The following is a 15640-nucleotide window of genomic DNA, read 5'->3' on the forward strand; positions in this document are numbered from 1 at the left end:
CAAATTAGCAACTACATTTCGGCCCTACACCCCAACGGTAGAAACCTCCCATCTGCTTCAGGGCAATGCCACTAATTGGTTGCAGACTGGCTTACAGATTTCTGATGAGCACCACACTCAAACAATCACAGATCTGCTGTCTAAATTAAGGAAAATGACAGACGGAGAAGAACAAAGGGCCTGGGACATAGCCTGTCATTGGATAAAATCAAAATTCCACACAACAGAAAATTGGATTTTTATCCAAACGGCAGAAGACCTCAATCTGATGAACATCAGGATCGATGTACACAGACCCCCCTTTCTGGGGGACATTACCACTCCAGTCCACCAACTCGAGACTGGAGCATCCCGAGGCCTAAGCGGGGAACAACCTCCGGAGAAAAATAGGACACCCTTAGAGCCACCTACCCCCCTAACTATCACCAACAACCAATCAATCCCTCAGCCACAATTAATGGCCAAGAATGTGGTTTTCCCTAACCGAGATTTAACTCCGGTTAGTCCCTCTACTCCGACCACCCGCCCTCCTAGGACTGAGATGCTAGACAACACATCTCTGACAACACACATGTTTCCGGAACCTAGACCGGAACGCTCCAGACCTCTAATAACGGAGGACTTCAATCTTTCCCCTTCTCCTCCGACAAGTCTGGCCACACGCCATGAACACCGGGGAAATAAGAAAAATAATTGGTCCCTGAACCCTAAACGTGAGGTCCTAATAATTGGGGACTCCAATATCTCCCGTCTCCAACCGATAGAGAATATCAAAATACAGGTGGATAGCTTCCCAGGGGCCAATTTGGGCCAGGCCGCCTTTCTTATCAAACACATGACCCCAACATCAGGAGAGGTCCGAAAAGTTCTTCTGTGCTTTGGCCTCAACGATAGGGACAATAGCAACAGAGCTATCGTATCAAATAATCTGGATCAGCTTTTAGCTTCCACCAGAGATACCTTCCCCAATGCCACAGTACGTATGACAAGCATCAACTACGCTCCGGAACTGTCATTTAGCACCATCAGAAACATCAGAACCCTTAATAAACTGATCATTCAAACCCCAAACTACATACCGGAACTGGAGCGTAAATACTTCTCCACCAAAGGGGACCGTATCCATTGGACCCCCTACACGGCTGAAAAAATGTGGGAACACTGGAAATCATTCCTAAACCTATAAAATAAGCCGAGGGACAGGACTATACTTCGGGACTTGTTAAACAGTAATTTGACCATAATCATTTTCCCTTTTAGAGTTTACTCCTTTCAAGGTAACAAGGCACCTAGAGGGTCTCCAAAACAAGAGGAGTTGAACTACAAAGTAATTCCTTTGGATAGGGGGTCTTTCACATATTTGTATATATTTTCAAAAAAATACATAAAAGGTCAAACTATACATGTTTCCTATTATTCCAAAGTGTATTGACTTGAACTGCACTAAGCAGCCATAGTGGTTTCTCTATAGAGGAGTCTAACTCTTTGTTTCCTTTTTTTACATCCTTTTGTTAGGAATCCTCTATGTACATATATACACTCCTTTTAGAGTGTCTAAAGTTAAAACTATACATGTTTCTTGAGTATATTTCCAAATCTATCTACTGGTAAGGAACCAATCACTTTAAGTGTTTCCTGTTAGGGGAGTCTAACTAAAAAACATAATCCTTGATAGGGGTCCTATATATTTTTTAGAGAAAGATCAAATATAAACACTATATATATTTGTTCTCATATCTTCCTCATCGTTTATTACTTCATCCCCTTGGATAGACTAGACAGAATTTAGTATTATTGTGATTATTTCTTTATAGTTTTCCTTTTTGAAATAAGATGTTAGGGAATGACAAGTTATTGTTATTTCTGTAATACTTAAAAAGTATATATACGTTGATTGATCATTTTCTATTTAATAAAAACACCAAAAATAATTGGATTCGGTTTGTTCCTTCCCTCCCTCCTTTCTTCTTAGTAATGATGCTGAATAAAGATGCTTATTTTTTACTCAACTACAGGTTTAATATACAGAACACAAATAATAATTACAGTAGGATGATGTTTATTAATTACTTTCTTATTCTACATATGACATAATAATAGGATTCTCTGCTCACTACACTTAACCCAGACCTTTCCCCTCTCAGGCCTTCCGGGGTCCTGCCAGAGGGTAGCAGGTTTACAGAGAAAGCCTATTCCGGCTAAGGGAGAGTGGAACGTATGCACTGCCCAACTCCTGACCTCTGAACTTCTCTAACCAGTATCCCACCAGAGATACACCTCTTTCTCTCCCTCTCTCCGTCTATCTTCACCCTATTTCTAAAAGAGAACTTTTAATAGGTGGGTCGCTTAACCCTTAATACAACTACTTTATTCCAATCCTTTTTAACTCTCTTACTTATTCTAAAATAATACAAAAAGCGGTTGACTAACTAATTTTATTAAGTGAAGGCGCTGTAACATCCGCTTTATTCACTCCTAATATTAAAGACTTGTAATACGCAAATGCAAACATAACCTCTCTGAGAAGTAGCCTATTTAATTTTGGGATTCTTTTTCTATAAAAAGGATCTATGTATATTTATTTATTATAAATGATACCGTTTGGTTTCACCTTTATATAGACACAAACAATAAAAATAAAAAAAACAATAAAAAGTCTATTCCCCTCAAAAAGGGTCAGATAACAACCTCTACCGTGCTACCACGGAGCTAATAGAGTGCTAACGGATGCCGTCATGAGGTCAGGAGTATATGAACCATGACCCCGGACCGGATGTTGATACCATTAGCCCACGGCTATTGGGGAGCGACATGCTATGCGAATGATGCTACTGAAAACACGAGTCAAAACCTAGGGAGGCTAATGGCTATGATTGTTCTCTCTATTTGGAGAGCTTTTTATGCTGCCGTTCATGAAGATTGCACTGGACAAATAGGAGCGTCAATAGTACATGACCCTATAAACCTCTTTTTAAAAAAACATAGTACTCTCTCTGTTTTTAGATGAATGACAAACTATGGCAACTTGATCTTCAGATAATCCTGGTTTTTTTAGACAACAAAACGGATTATTTTGACTAATATTTTGGGTTTTTTTCTGATTCAAAGACCATTTGTCTTTCAATTTTAACCACTAAAAATAACCAATAAAGTACTCTTCCCCTTCACAAGCTTAATCCAAAGGAACCTCTCCGGTCACTCAGGGTTTATGACAATCCCTCTGGTATCCTTTACAATAATAATAAATTGTTTTTAATAAACAAACCATGTGAGAAAAGGATACTTGCACTACCCCCTGTCACCACTAGATGGAGGCAGGAGACCACGAATGGATGGCTGACTGCTACAGTATTTTTGCAAACCACTCCAGTGGCTGAGGATGGGAGTCACAACATGCAAATGAACACAATTTTCGGATCGTTTAGTTTGAAAAATAAATCTTTATTTTATATTATTCTAAGCTGACCCCTAAACTTAACCAATTGAGGTTAAATGCCTAAACATAAGTACATTATCCATGCTTTTCTTTCTTGTGAGGGTACATCAGCTGACCTATCACCTTACCTTTTAACCTGACCCCTAAACTTAACCATTTGGGGTCATATGCCTAAACATAACTGCAATGTCCATACTTCTCATTCTTTGTAGAATACATCAGTAGACCTATCACCGTACCCTTTAACTTAACTGATTGAGGTCTGGTGCCTAAACATAAATACTATATCCGTACTTCTCATTCTTTGTAATATGCATCAGCGGGCCTATCACCTTACCCTTTAACCTGACCCCTAAACTTAACCATTTGGGGTCATATGCCTAAACATAAGTACATTATCCATGCGTTTCCTTCTTATTAAGTATACTTCAGCTGACCTATTATCTTACCTTTTAATCTAACCCCTAAACTCAACCATTTGAGGTCATATGCCTAAACATAACTGCAATGTCCATACTTCTCATTCTTTGTAATATACATCAGCAGGCCTATCACCTTACCCTTTAACCTGACCCCTAAACTTAACCGGTTAGGATCTGGTGCCTAAACATAAATACTATGTCCATACTTCTCATTCTTTTAGTATGCCTCAGCAGGTTTATTACCTTACCTTTTATCTGACCCCTAAACTTAACCAATTGGGATTTGGTGCCTAAACACAAATACTAGGTCCATGCTTCTCAGTATTTTTAAATATACAACAACAGACCTATTACCTCACCCTAATCTTACCCCTAGACTTAACCTATTGGGGTTTGGTACCTAAACATAAATACTAGGTCCATGCCTCTCATTCCTTTTAAATATACATCAGCAGGCCTATTACTTTACCTTTAATCTGACCACTAATCTTAACCACTCTGGCTCTTTGCCTAAACCTAAACCACATTCTCTCCCCACTTTTTCATCCTGATCTTTCTTTCAACCCCTTTCTGGGCGAGGCCCTTTTGGGTGTAACGTAAGGAAACGGGCCATAAACAGATACGGCCATTGCGGCAAGGGGAAGGCATCCGTTGGTAACCACCTACTAACCTCCCTGTCTCTGTCCTTCAAGCTTAATTACTCTGTCTACTTCACCTTTACACACTTATGACTCAGTCATGATGCTGAGCTAGGGCATGAGCCGACACGTCCTCTAGTGCGCGTGCCTTTCCTTGGATCTCTGTATAACCATGAAGTCGTCGGGCGACATGGGGAGATCTGGGGGCCTTTTCAAAAACAAAGACCACAGAGCATTGAGAGCAGTGTTGGGAAAGTTCACTTTCTACATGAACTGGTTCAGTTCACAGTTCACACATTTTTAAATGAACTAGTTCAGTTCATAGTTCATAATTCAAAATGTTGAACTAAAGTTGATGGTTTCAAAAATGAACTAATTTATAGTTTATAGTTCTTTTTTCAATACGTTGCTGCGAGCTATTATTTGTCAAAATGATTGCCATAACCCATATAGAACCACAGACAGCAATCAGAATACTGGCATTTCCATAACGCTTTGCTGCCGCCCATTCAGTCCACACTAGTAGCAGCTGCAGCTTTCATCTCTACATTATATTTTCAAAAACATGAGAAAAAACATGCTTCTTGAATGGTCTTTATTAAGTATAATAATCTAAATATACTTAAAGTACTAAAAGTGAAAGTAGTCATTGTGCAAACATATAACATATAAACATGTGCCGACATAACTCTGTACTAACACAACACGAGGTAGGAACCAGGCTGAGGTATGAAACTAAGGTTGTACCTCAAAGTTCAATATTCAAAGTGTAAAACATTTAAACATTAATTCTCTTTTCATTAAGTCAGTCGCATTCTTTTTTTTTCCTGACTTGTTTGCCCAAAGAACAAAAAGTTCTATAACTTGGGTCATAACTTGGGTGCAATATTCAGCCCAAATGAATGAGGCAAAAAAGGTAAAAAAAATTAGGTAAAAAAACCCAATAACTTAAAGAGTCAGTCAGAGTCCAAGGCCCATGGACAGTACTGCTATTACTTTCTGTCCAGTGTGAGTGAAAATACTGAGTGAAGATCTGTCACCACTGGTTACAGTTCAAATAAATAACTAAAATAACTAAATCACAAATAATAATTTGTGAAAATAAAAAAAGAGTCCAAAAGTGTGCAGGGGCAAGGACATTGTTACTTTCTGTCCATCCTGAAAAGGCCTTATCTGAATGAAGATCCTCTGTCACTGGTCACAGTGGTCTGGTCTCTCCCTGGTGGATCTGCTGTTTCGGTCACAGTGGTCTGGTCTCTCCCTGGTGGATCTGCTGTTTCGGTCACAGTGGTCTGGTCTCTCCCTGGTGGATCTGCTGTTTCGGTCACAGTGGTCTAGTCACTCCCTGGTGGATCTGCTGTTTCGGTCACAGTGGTCTGGTCACTCCCTGGTGGATCTGCTGTTTCGGTCACAGTGGTCTGGTCTCTCCCTGGTGGATCTGCTGTTTCGGTCAAAGTGGTCTGGTCTCTCCCTGGTGGATCTGCTGTTTCGGTCACAGTGGTCTGGTCTCTCCCTGGTGGATCTGCTGCTTCGGTCACAGTGGTCTGGTCTCTCCCTGGTGGATCTGTTGCTTCGGTCACAGTGGTCTGGTCTCTCCCTGGTGGATCTGCTGTTTCGGTCAAAGTGGTCTGGTCACTCCCTGGTGGATCTGCTGTTTCGGTCACAGTGGTCTGGTCTCTCCCTGGTGGATCTGCTGTGTCGGTCACAGTGGTCTGGTCTCTCCCTGGTGGATCTGCTGTTTCGGTCACAGTGGTCTGGTCTCTCCCTGGTGGATCTGCTGTTTCGGTCACAGTGGTCTGGTCTCTCCCTGGTGGATCTGCTGTTTCGGTCACAGTGGTCTGGTCTCTCCCTGGTGGATCTGCTGTTTCGGTCAAAGTGGTCTGGTCACTCCCTGGTGGATCTGCTGTTTCGGTCACAGTGGTCTGGTCTCTCCCTGGTGGATCTGCTGTTTCGGTCAAAGTGGTCTGGTCACTCCCTGGTGGATCTGCTGTTTCGGTCAAAGTGGTCTGGTCTCTCCCTGGTGGATCTGCTGTGTCGGTCACAGTGGTCTGGTCTCTCCCTGGTGGATCTGCTGTTTCGGTCAAAGTGGTCTGGTCTCTCCCTGGTGGATCTGCTGTTTCGGTCACAGTGGTCTGGTCTCTCCCTGGTGGATCTGCTGTTTCGGTCAAAGTGGTCTGGTCTCTCCCTGGTGGATCTGCTGTTTCGGTCAAAGTGGTCTGGTCACTCCCTGGTGGATCTGCTGTTTCGGTCAAAGTGGTCTGGTCTCTCCCTGGTGGATCTGCTGTTTCGGTCACAGTGGTCTGGTCACTCCCTGGTGGATCTGCTGTTTCGGTCAAAGTGGTCTGGTCTCTCCCTGGTGGATCTGCTGTTTCGGTCAAAGTGGTCTGATCACTCCCTGGTGGATCTGCTGTTTCGGTCAAAGTGGTCTGGTCACTCCCTGGTGGATCTGCTGTTTCGGTCACAGTGGTCTGGTCTCTCCCTGGTGGATCTGCTGTTTCGGTCAAAGTGGTCTGGTCTCTCCCTGGTGGATCTGCTGTTTCGGTCAAAGTGGTCTGGTCACTCCCTGGTGGATCTGCTGTTTCTTGCTTCCTGTAAAAACAAAAACAAGATATGCTCTGACTGTTATTTGTATGCAGCTCACCTCTGCACACCAATATACTCATCTCCATTAGCAATACATTGTACTTCTATAGCCCAAAAAACAGGTCACAACAATAATATATCTACCTTCAAATATTTGTGTTGGCATTCAAGATCAGCTGCTTCTCAAAGTTGTCATCTCCCAGCCGGTTTCTCCTGGGCCTGAATGAGATGCAAGAAGAATAAGAAAGAAGAAGAAGAGAAGGCATTTTAACATCATGATTATTGTGGCAAACATTGTAACAGTAATCTGTATTAAAGGAATTGTGTACTGAGGCAAATGGCAATTACTGAAATAATTAGATGAGGAATATAATCACAGCTCATCCCTACCTGAAGATTTGACCACCGATGCTGAAGAGCCTCTCTACCGGAGCGCTTGAGGGCAGTGCTGTGTTTTATGAACAGCCTTTTGAGTTTTGGAAACTGCATGTACTCATCAAACCCATCTGTGGTTGGGGCATCCAAATACGTGTCCACTTCAGATTTTTGAGGAACCTGAGGGTTTCTGTTAAATCTGAAGAATGAAGCTGCAGGATCTTTCTTGTTACTTTCGCCACTGGACTGGGTTTGACCTGAGTCTCTTGCATCCGAGTCATCAGAGTTGGTTTGCAATTCTCTTTTCAGCATCAATCTGTACTGCACATGTTTCTCCTCATCTTGGACCCAGTCAAGCTTGAATCTTGGCACCAGTATAGCGGACAGTATGTGCTCCCTCTTCTCCAGAAGACCTGCCAGCCTTGTGCTCAGTGACTGCAAGATGCTCTTTATGAGGGGACGGCATGTAATGAGACCCTCTGCAGCAGTGGGTTTTGTGCTCTCATCCAACAGGTCATTCATATGACATTGCAGTTGCACAATGGTTGGAGCCAGGTACCCAAGAAAGATGTTCTTCTCTGCTTGGAGGATGTTTAGTGCAAGTGCCAAAGGCCTCATCACATCCACAAACTTGTGTATGAAGTTGACTTCATCTGGTGAGAATCGACGAAAGCCAAACTCATCACTCACATCGTGCAGGAGCAGCTTGTCATGTAGGGGAGTGGCATCATTTGCAGAGGTGACCTCATCCACATTCATTTCTGCCTTGGTAGTTAGTGTTGCAATGCGAGACAGTCGCTCCATGGAAAGAAATAAAGAGTTCCATCTTGTGTCATTTGGCGCAACAAAGCTAATCCCAAGCTTTTCCTCCACAGTATCAGAAGCCTTTGAACTCCGCTTAACCTTGTTCCACAGAGCAGATGCTTTTGCAAAAACAGCCCTCGACATTGCTTTGTAGCATTTTTCAGTTCTGTATCTTTGGCCACTAGATTCAAGGTGTGAGCCATGCACCTTCTGTGAGGGGGGAGAGAGGGATGATTCAAATCTGACAGAGGCTCAGGCTCCATCTGGTCATCTTCATCTGAGCTCTCACTGGCGGCAGCAAAGGCTGAATCTGGTTCATTGGCATCTTTACTTTCAGTTTCATCAAAGTTGACCACTGCACTGAAAAAAAAGGCCGTTGGATTAACATGATTTTAATATGGAAACCGGTTGCACACATTAAAATCATGTGTACTCAAAACTATTCCATTATGTTAAAGACACACAACTATGTTATGTCAAAGAAACATGAAATTGATATGTTAATGTGAATATTTCCTTTAATACAGATATATTCATTTACCCTATGTTTAACCAACATGACTTTTTATGTTCATTATAGGCTTTTAATATACTCATTTCATTTGTACCTGTTAAAGCCACATGAATGTTTTGTTTAAACTCCATGCTATAGTTTTCTGTTTAATCTACCTAGTGCTCAAGGGGTACATAAGATTATTTATTTCATGTGAATAGAGGCATGTCGTACATTCTTCTACAGGATCCATCCTAATCTCTTATATCTACAGCATTTATCATAACATTTTAAAACAAATAGTCAATAAAGACAAACACATTTCTTTGAACAACATTCATGTAGTTTTCTCAAAAAATAAAACAATATTAACAACCACCACACATCCAGATGAGCTTTTGGTTTTTCCACCATGCAGCCCCAGGAGAATTAACAAATACATTGAAAATAAAGAAATAGAAGAAATAGAAAAAGTTTGTGATGCATGTACATGTACATTATTGTGTTAGAACACAGCAAGCAGGAAACTATTCTCCCGACCAAAAGAAAGGTTTATTGGGCCAAATGGCAAAGAAAGGCTTATTTTTGTAACTCATTCATAGTAAACAATTAACAGAAAATGTCAACGCATAGCCGAAAAAAGGAAATGTTCTTGCAAATCCATTGTTTAAATAGTACCCTGCTAATATGAAAGGGAACTTTAATACAAAAAAGCAATGGCATTGTTTTGGAAAAATACATGACAGTATAATAATGGACTGGTTTCTCACCACATATGCACTAAAGAAAGTATTACAAATAAAAACAAGAACTGACATTTTGAAGTAGTGCAATTAGTACATTCTGAAACACATGACAAGTGGTACATTCTGAAAACACATGACCCCAGGAAAAACCCACATTTCTGAAACATGCAAATCAATACAGCAAAAAGCATGAGCAAAGGAAGTGCAAGACAGTTGTATCGATGAAAGTCCAGGATGAATGCTGTAAAAGCGCACAATGGTCCATGGCAACAGCTCACTCAAACAGTTTGTTTTTAAACGCTTGGGCTTTCTTGGAGAGCATGTTGCCGTCTAGCTCCATTAACATTTGCTGGAGCACTTTGAACGTGCACTTCAGTTTAGGGGGGTCGTTCAGGTTCATTGCATACATTTGTCCAAACAGCATGGTAGCAGCGAATGCAATGTTGTCCACATCAGTTAGTACCTGTTGGCCTTCCAGGACAATCTGTCCTCTGGTCTCATCTGTCCTCTGGTCTCATCTGTCCTGTGGTCTCATATGTCCTCTGGTCTCATCTGTCCTCTGGTCTCATCTGTCCTCTGGTCTCATCTGTCCTGTGGTCTCATATGTCCTCTGGTCTCATCTGTCTTCTGGTCTCATCTGTCCTCTGGTCTCATCTGTCCTGTGGTCTCATCTGTCCTCTGCTCTCATGGTGGAATTGTGTTTGACAACATAAAGTCCCACCGTAATCCCCTGAATGGACCGCAGAATGACGTCTTCATCTTCTGCCTGCAGAGCTCACAGTCACAAAAGGAACAGAGTGAGATCTAACAAATCAATACATATCTATACCCATTACTAAGTCCCTGTGTCTAACAAGTACATTTGGTCAGATTTCAGTACTTTTAAGCCTCCTTGTTATCTGATATACTTCTGTCTGACCTGATAAAGAATGTTTCATTTCCTGTATCCGTTTTAAATTAAAAGCCCTCTAGCTTTTCAGTGTAGTCTGGCTATTAAACCAAAAACAGGGATGTTCACTTACTTTAGGCTGTATACTATGTGGTGTTTCAATAAATACATATTTTAAAGCCAAACAAAAAAATCAAAAGGTCAAATATTACTTCTACTGACCACAAACTCTCTCATTGAGGTACACACACAGAGGTACACACACAGAGGTACACACACAGAGGTACACACACAGAGGTACACACACAGAGGTACACACACAGAGGTACACACACAGAGGTGCACACACAGAGGTACACACACAGAGGTACACACAGAGGTACACACACAGAGGTACACACACAGAGGTACACACACAGAGGTACACACACAGAGGTACACACACAGAGGTACACACACAGAGGTACACACACAGAGGTGCACACACAGAGGTACACACACAGAGGTACACACACAGAGGTACACACACAGAGGTACACACACAGCCCCTTGAGAAGACAATCCCGGCCTAAATCGACATCATCAACCTAAATCTTGATTGGAGGGGCAGGGTTGTTATACGCTTAAACTCCGCATTTATCAAAGAAAACAAAATATCACAGTCATAAAAATCATGAAATCATTTCATTTTCTAATGATGTCATGATTGTAGTTGTGTGCTTGCCTCAAAACGATGCAGAGAAACTAGTCCATGCATTTTTTACTTCAAGGCTAGCTTATTGTAACTCTTTATTATCAGGGTGTACCAAAAACTCAGTGAAGTTGCTTCAGCTGATTCAACATGTATTGACCAGAGCACGGAGAAGGGACCACATTACTCCTGTTTTGGCTCTATAGTGAGAATAACTTTTTATATCAAGTACGAACAACCAGGTTAGACTACATTACATTTCATTTAGTTACGTTTTTTTCCAAAGCGACTTAAAATAAGTATTACTGATGTAAGACTACATATAAGAAACACCCTTATAGCCATTTCAACAAACAAAACATTATCACTTTGTGAAGGAGGCTTGATCGCAGAATGTTTGGCTTTTGCCTCTCACTTTCTGAATCACTTTTGCCTAATAAATCAGAACATGTGTATATCCCTGCAATGTTTGCAGTATGTAAATGTTATGAATAAATATTCAGAAATGGTCAGACTAATATCAGTTTTCAATTAGTTAAAGATCAAGTTTAAGTTACTCAAGTAAATCACAGAAAACATTTGAATACTCACCATTTACTACAGAGCCTTTGGAACAATGTTCAAAGCAAGGCTGAGGTCAATCTTCTCCACACCAATTACCTATCACAGAAAAACTGATTTGAAATTATTTCATTATTCACAAACAAATAAAACAAAAATGTTCTGCTCCTTAAAGGTGACATTTACCATTTAATGATGTAACTTTAGGTTAATATGAACCGACTTCGGCCGAGATGGGCGCCTCCAGTGTAAAAAGCTACAGTTGCCTATACTAATGCAGAGAGTACAACTTTGTACGGAGCCATGCACATCAGCGTTGGGATCTCATTTCCATTGGTTTCAATGGAGACGTGCACTGCAGCAGAGCGCACCGCTCGTCATGTGACGAGGAACAACCAATCACAACCGAGAAACATCTCAACTTCCGTAAACACAAGTGTACGGCAAATATGGAAGTTAAGTTCATTTCACAGCGGGTGGATCGTAACCCTTACTTGATAATTGTTTTGGTGAACACGAATCAATGGATTACATTTTGTGACTATAACACAAAATGCCATGAGCCTGGGTTGACCCACCACAGTTAGCTTTGCTAGCTTAGCTACAGATGGCGTCGAATTTATGTTCAAGCACCTGAAGGCGTTTATAATGCATTTTGATGGTGAGACGACCGGTGTTATAGTAAACCGAGCTAGACGTATAACGCTATAACTTTACACACAGCATTGATTGGGATATGACAACGTTGCTGCTGTGTTGAAACTTAGCCTTGACATGTATTTTTACAGGCCAGCGGCAGCCTTGTCCGATGTTGGGGTGAATACGGTTAACCGTTGAAACATGGCGGCGACGTACAAGCTCATGTAGACCATGGCGGAAATGTATGTGTTATACATTTTCGCTGAGAGCCGTGTTCGTACGTTTTATAAAGAACTTGTGTGTATGTGTGACTATACATGGAATGGGGGGCATTGTTGTTAAGCGGTTAGTAACGTCTGTTTATTGGGGTAGCCGGCCGCCGGTGACTCTGACATTGTTGTGTTACAGGTCTTGTTGTTTGGTTGAGGATAAAAAACATCTAAAACTTGAGAGAAAAAATATATACTTTGCCGCCACACCCCGTTGCCAAGCAACACTTATTGTTTAGGTCACGCAGCTCCGTGATCACCTGATGCTCAGCCGCTGTAACGGACCGATGAGCGGAGCAAAACACACGTTTCAAGTTCGACCAAACACACTTAGCTATTTTATCTACCTCTGGAACTAGCTAAACTAGTTATACATTTGTTTATTCTTCACTGTCGGGTCACTCGTTACTGGAGTAGCGAGCTGCATGAGATACTGACGGGCTGTCAGGAGAGGGAGAGAGAGAGAGAGGAAAAGAGAGCCCTCTGTTTATTATACCGGTGTTATTATCTAAAGTGAATGTTAATTTTGAATAACGTAGTTAATATACTATTAGTGGTTTGTTTAAATGTGTTCATTGTTTTGTTTTTTGTTTGTAGAAGAATACCATTTATTAATTTATTGTAAAATGAATCCAAACGTTTTGATCTGTTACGATGATAAACTGAAGCAATTTAAAAATTAACCCCATTAACTGAGTTTCAAATCGTTTTTTCGTTAAGTCCGACTAAGTATATGAGGAAAGATGAAAACTAACAAATTAAAAGTTTCAAAAATGATATCTCTGCGAGTGCTGACTGAACTGAATGTCCTATATGTTTCTCTTGTATTTCAGGGCTGGATCACATGCAGTGCAGATTTTACAGATTTGCAAGCTCCAATCAAGAGACTCTTCTAAAACATTGTCGCCTTTGTCACGGAAAAGGTGCGGACTGGCCCTGTATTCACACTGACTGTGTATGTCAGTCAATTGGCAAACTATACTATACCCTGCCCTACCACTCCACTCCAGGCCCCTCCAACACAATACGCCCCACTTTCCAATCAGTCCCCAAAATTGTAATACCAGTTTTTTTTCAATTCAAAACATCCAAACTATCTATCCCCTTAAGATGGTGCAGACTTTGAACAAGACGGCTACCCAGGAATTTGCTGCACAGAAAAAACATGACATTGTGGTTACAATCAAATTACATTGTTTTATTATTTTGTTTTTCAGATATCTGAAGAATTTCACCGGATCACCAGCAAAGACCTCCTGGGGACCTTCGGGGCAGCCTTTGACAAACATGTGCCTTGCCTGCTGAAACTGTACCGGGCTAGGAAGGGAGCTTTTGGACAGAAGATGGAAGACCTCTTGGAAAAACTTGATGAAAAAGTGAGTGAAGTGCCTCAATCTAAGAGCATGCAAAAGTTGAGGGGAGAATGGCCGGAGCCGGGTCCACCAAAGCCCTATCCCCTGTTTGAAAATATGAAATGCCCTTCGTCTAACATTTGTAGGAGTGAAAACGCTTTGATGGAAAGGCTTCAGTAAAAATGGATGTTAAAAGTCATTGCTTGGTGTTCTTAGTTGGTGCAATTTGAGAACTATAACAGTATTTTTAATTTGTAAAAGTAGAATTGTCCGCAGGATTGCAGTTTTTGTTTTGTTTTGTTTTGCCAGTCTTTTACTGAAGCATGCTACTGGGATCTGAGCTGTTCTTTATCCTCCTCATTACTATACAGAACGTCGGATTTTGTATAAATTCACTACGGCACTAAACTAATTGATATGTTTGTGTGTTTCCACTGGCTACTCCTTAGACATCCGACATTGTGTCTCACCGAAAGACAGCAGCACTGAGAGGCCTGCCGAGATGACACAACCAAGTTTCTTCTGGAGTGTTTGGTAAGTAATACTAACTGTAGGAAATAAACTTATTAACACAATACAAGTAATATTGCTTAATGTAGCTTAAACATTTTATGACTTCATAGCTTATGCTAATCATTTATGCATAATACACTTTGTGTAAGATTTATTTTGAGCCCAGAGATGTTTTCACCTCATGAACCCGAGCGGGATGAGTTCACCCAAAATTAAAAATAAATATCAGCGCTGTTTGAGCAACAGCCAACCCGATACATCTGGCCATTGTTGTCTGGTGTTCTTTATCAGAAAATACTTCTTTATAGAACTCGGCACAACAAGGTTGGTGGGTGATAGCCGCCGTGCTGTTGAGTTGCAATTATAACTTCCACAAGCTGAATGGTAAGACTCAGTAGCTTGGTGCTAAAGCTAGAATCAGTGGATATGTATTTTGCCGTTTAGTTTTCCATAGCATTCATTCATGCATATTTTACTTTTCCTCAGGACACTGACCATGAAGAACGATTGCTGAGAGGTGTGTCTGTGGCCATCCTCACCGTCATTGAAGATGACGATGCCGCCATATCACCAAATGTGCGAAACGTGGCTGTTGTGTGGGAATGGACCATTGTACTGCATGACCTGCCAGACCTCTCTACTGCCTTTCCTCTTCAGCCTACTTTATGCAATGAACATGGATCATCCAAAGGAGATGAGGTATACCTTTGAAGCCATTCAGACGATCTTTTACGAGCTTGGCTCTCGATGCTCACAGCGCATAAGTTCTCGGAAAACAAAGCTTTTGCTGTGAATGTTAATGGGGAAGCCAGATATGACTTTAATCTATGTTTCGCCTGTTCTAGTGCATCGTGGTTAGTGCTCATGTAAAACCTCACAGCATTCATTTCATTTTAAGCATATAAGTTCTCTTCTGAAATAGGGAATCAAAGAATGTGTGGATGTGTAAGCTGCCAGTTCAAAAGAGGGGCATATCCAGTATTTCTACTGTTCAAGTTCATTGTTAGTGATCAGGTCAACTTCAATGTATGTACATGCTTGCACATGCAGTCATTTTAAGCATGAAGTCCCATTTGCCTGTGAAATTGAAATGTGTGGAATTGTGAGTTGCCAGTTGACAAGAGGCACTGGATTGTAATTGTTATATTTGTTTATTTTTAAATTCTTTGATTGTGATGTGCTGAAGAGGCTGAGGCCTAATTTATCACAATGATGTCAGGTGTGTGAAT

General features: G+C 41.2%; 1 protein-coding gene and 1 long non-coding RNA gene across 2 annotated transcripts in view; both read left to right on the forward strand.

Annotated features, from left to right (window-relative positions):
• Positions 1-15640, forward strand: part of LOC307044219 (NLR family CARD domain-containing protein 3-like) — a 104208-nt gene that overhangs the window by 31320 nt on the left and 57248 nt on the right. The gene's annotated exons all lie outside the window — the stretch shown is intronic.
• Positions 13408-14433, forward strand: LOC307044287. Its single transcript, XR_013809595.1, has 3 exons — positions 13408-13469; positions 13764-13922; positions 14348-14433. It is a non-coding gene; the product is annotated as an uncharacterized lncRNA (long non-coding RNA).

The sequence above is a fragment of the Notothenia rossii genome (genome assembly GCF_949606895.1).
Source record: "Notothenia rossii genome assembly, chromosome: 6".
Classification (NCBI taxonomy): domain Eukaryota; kingdom Metazoa; phylum Chordata; class Actinopteri; order Perciformes; family Nototheniidae; genus Notothenia; species Notothenia rossii.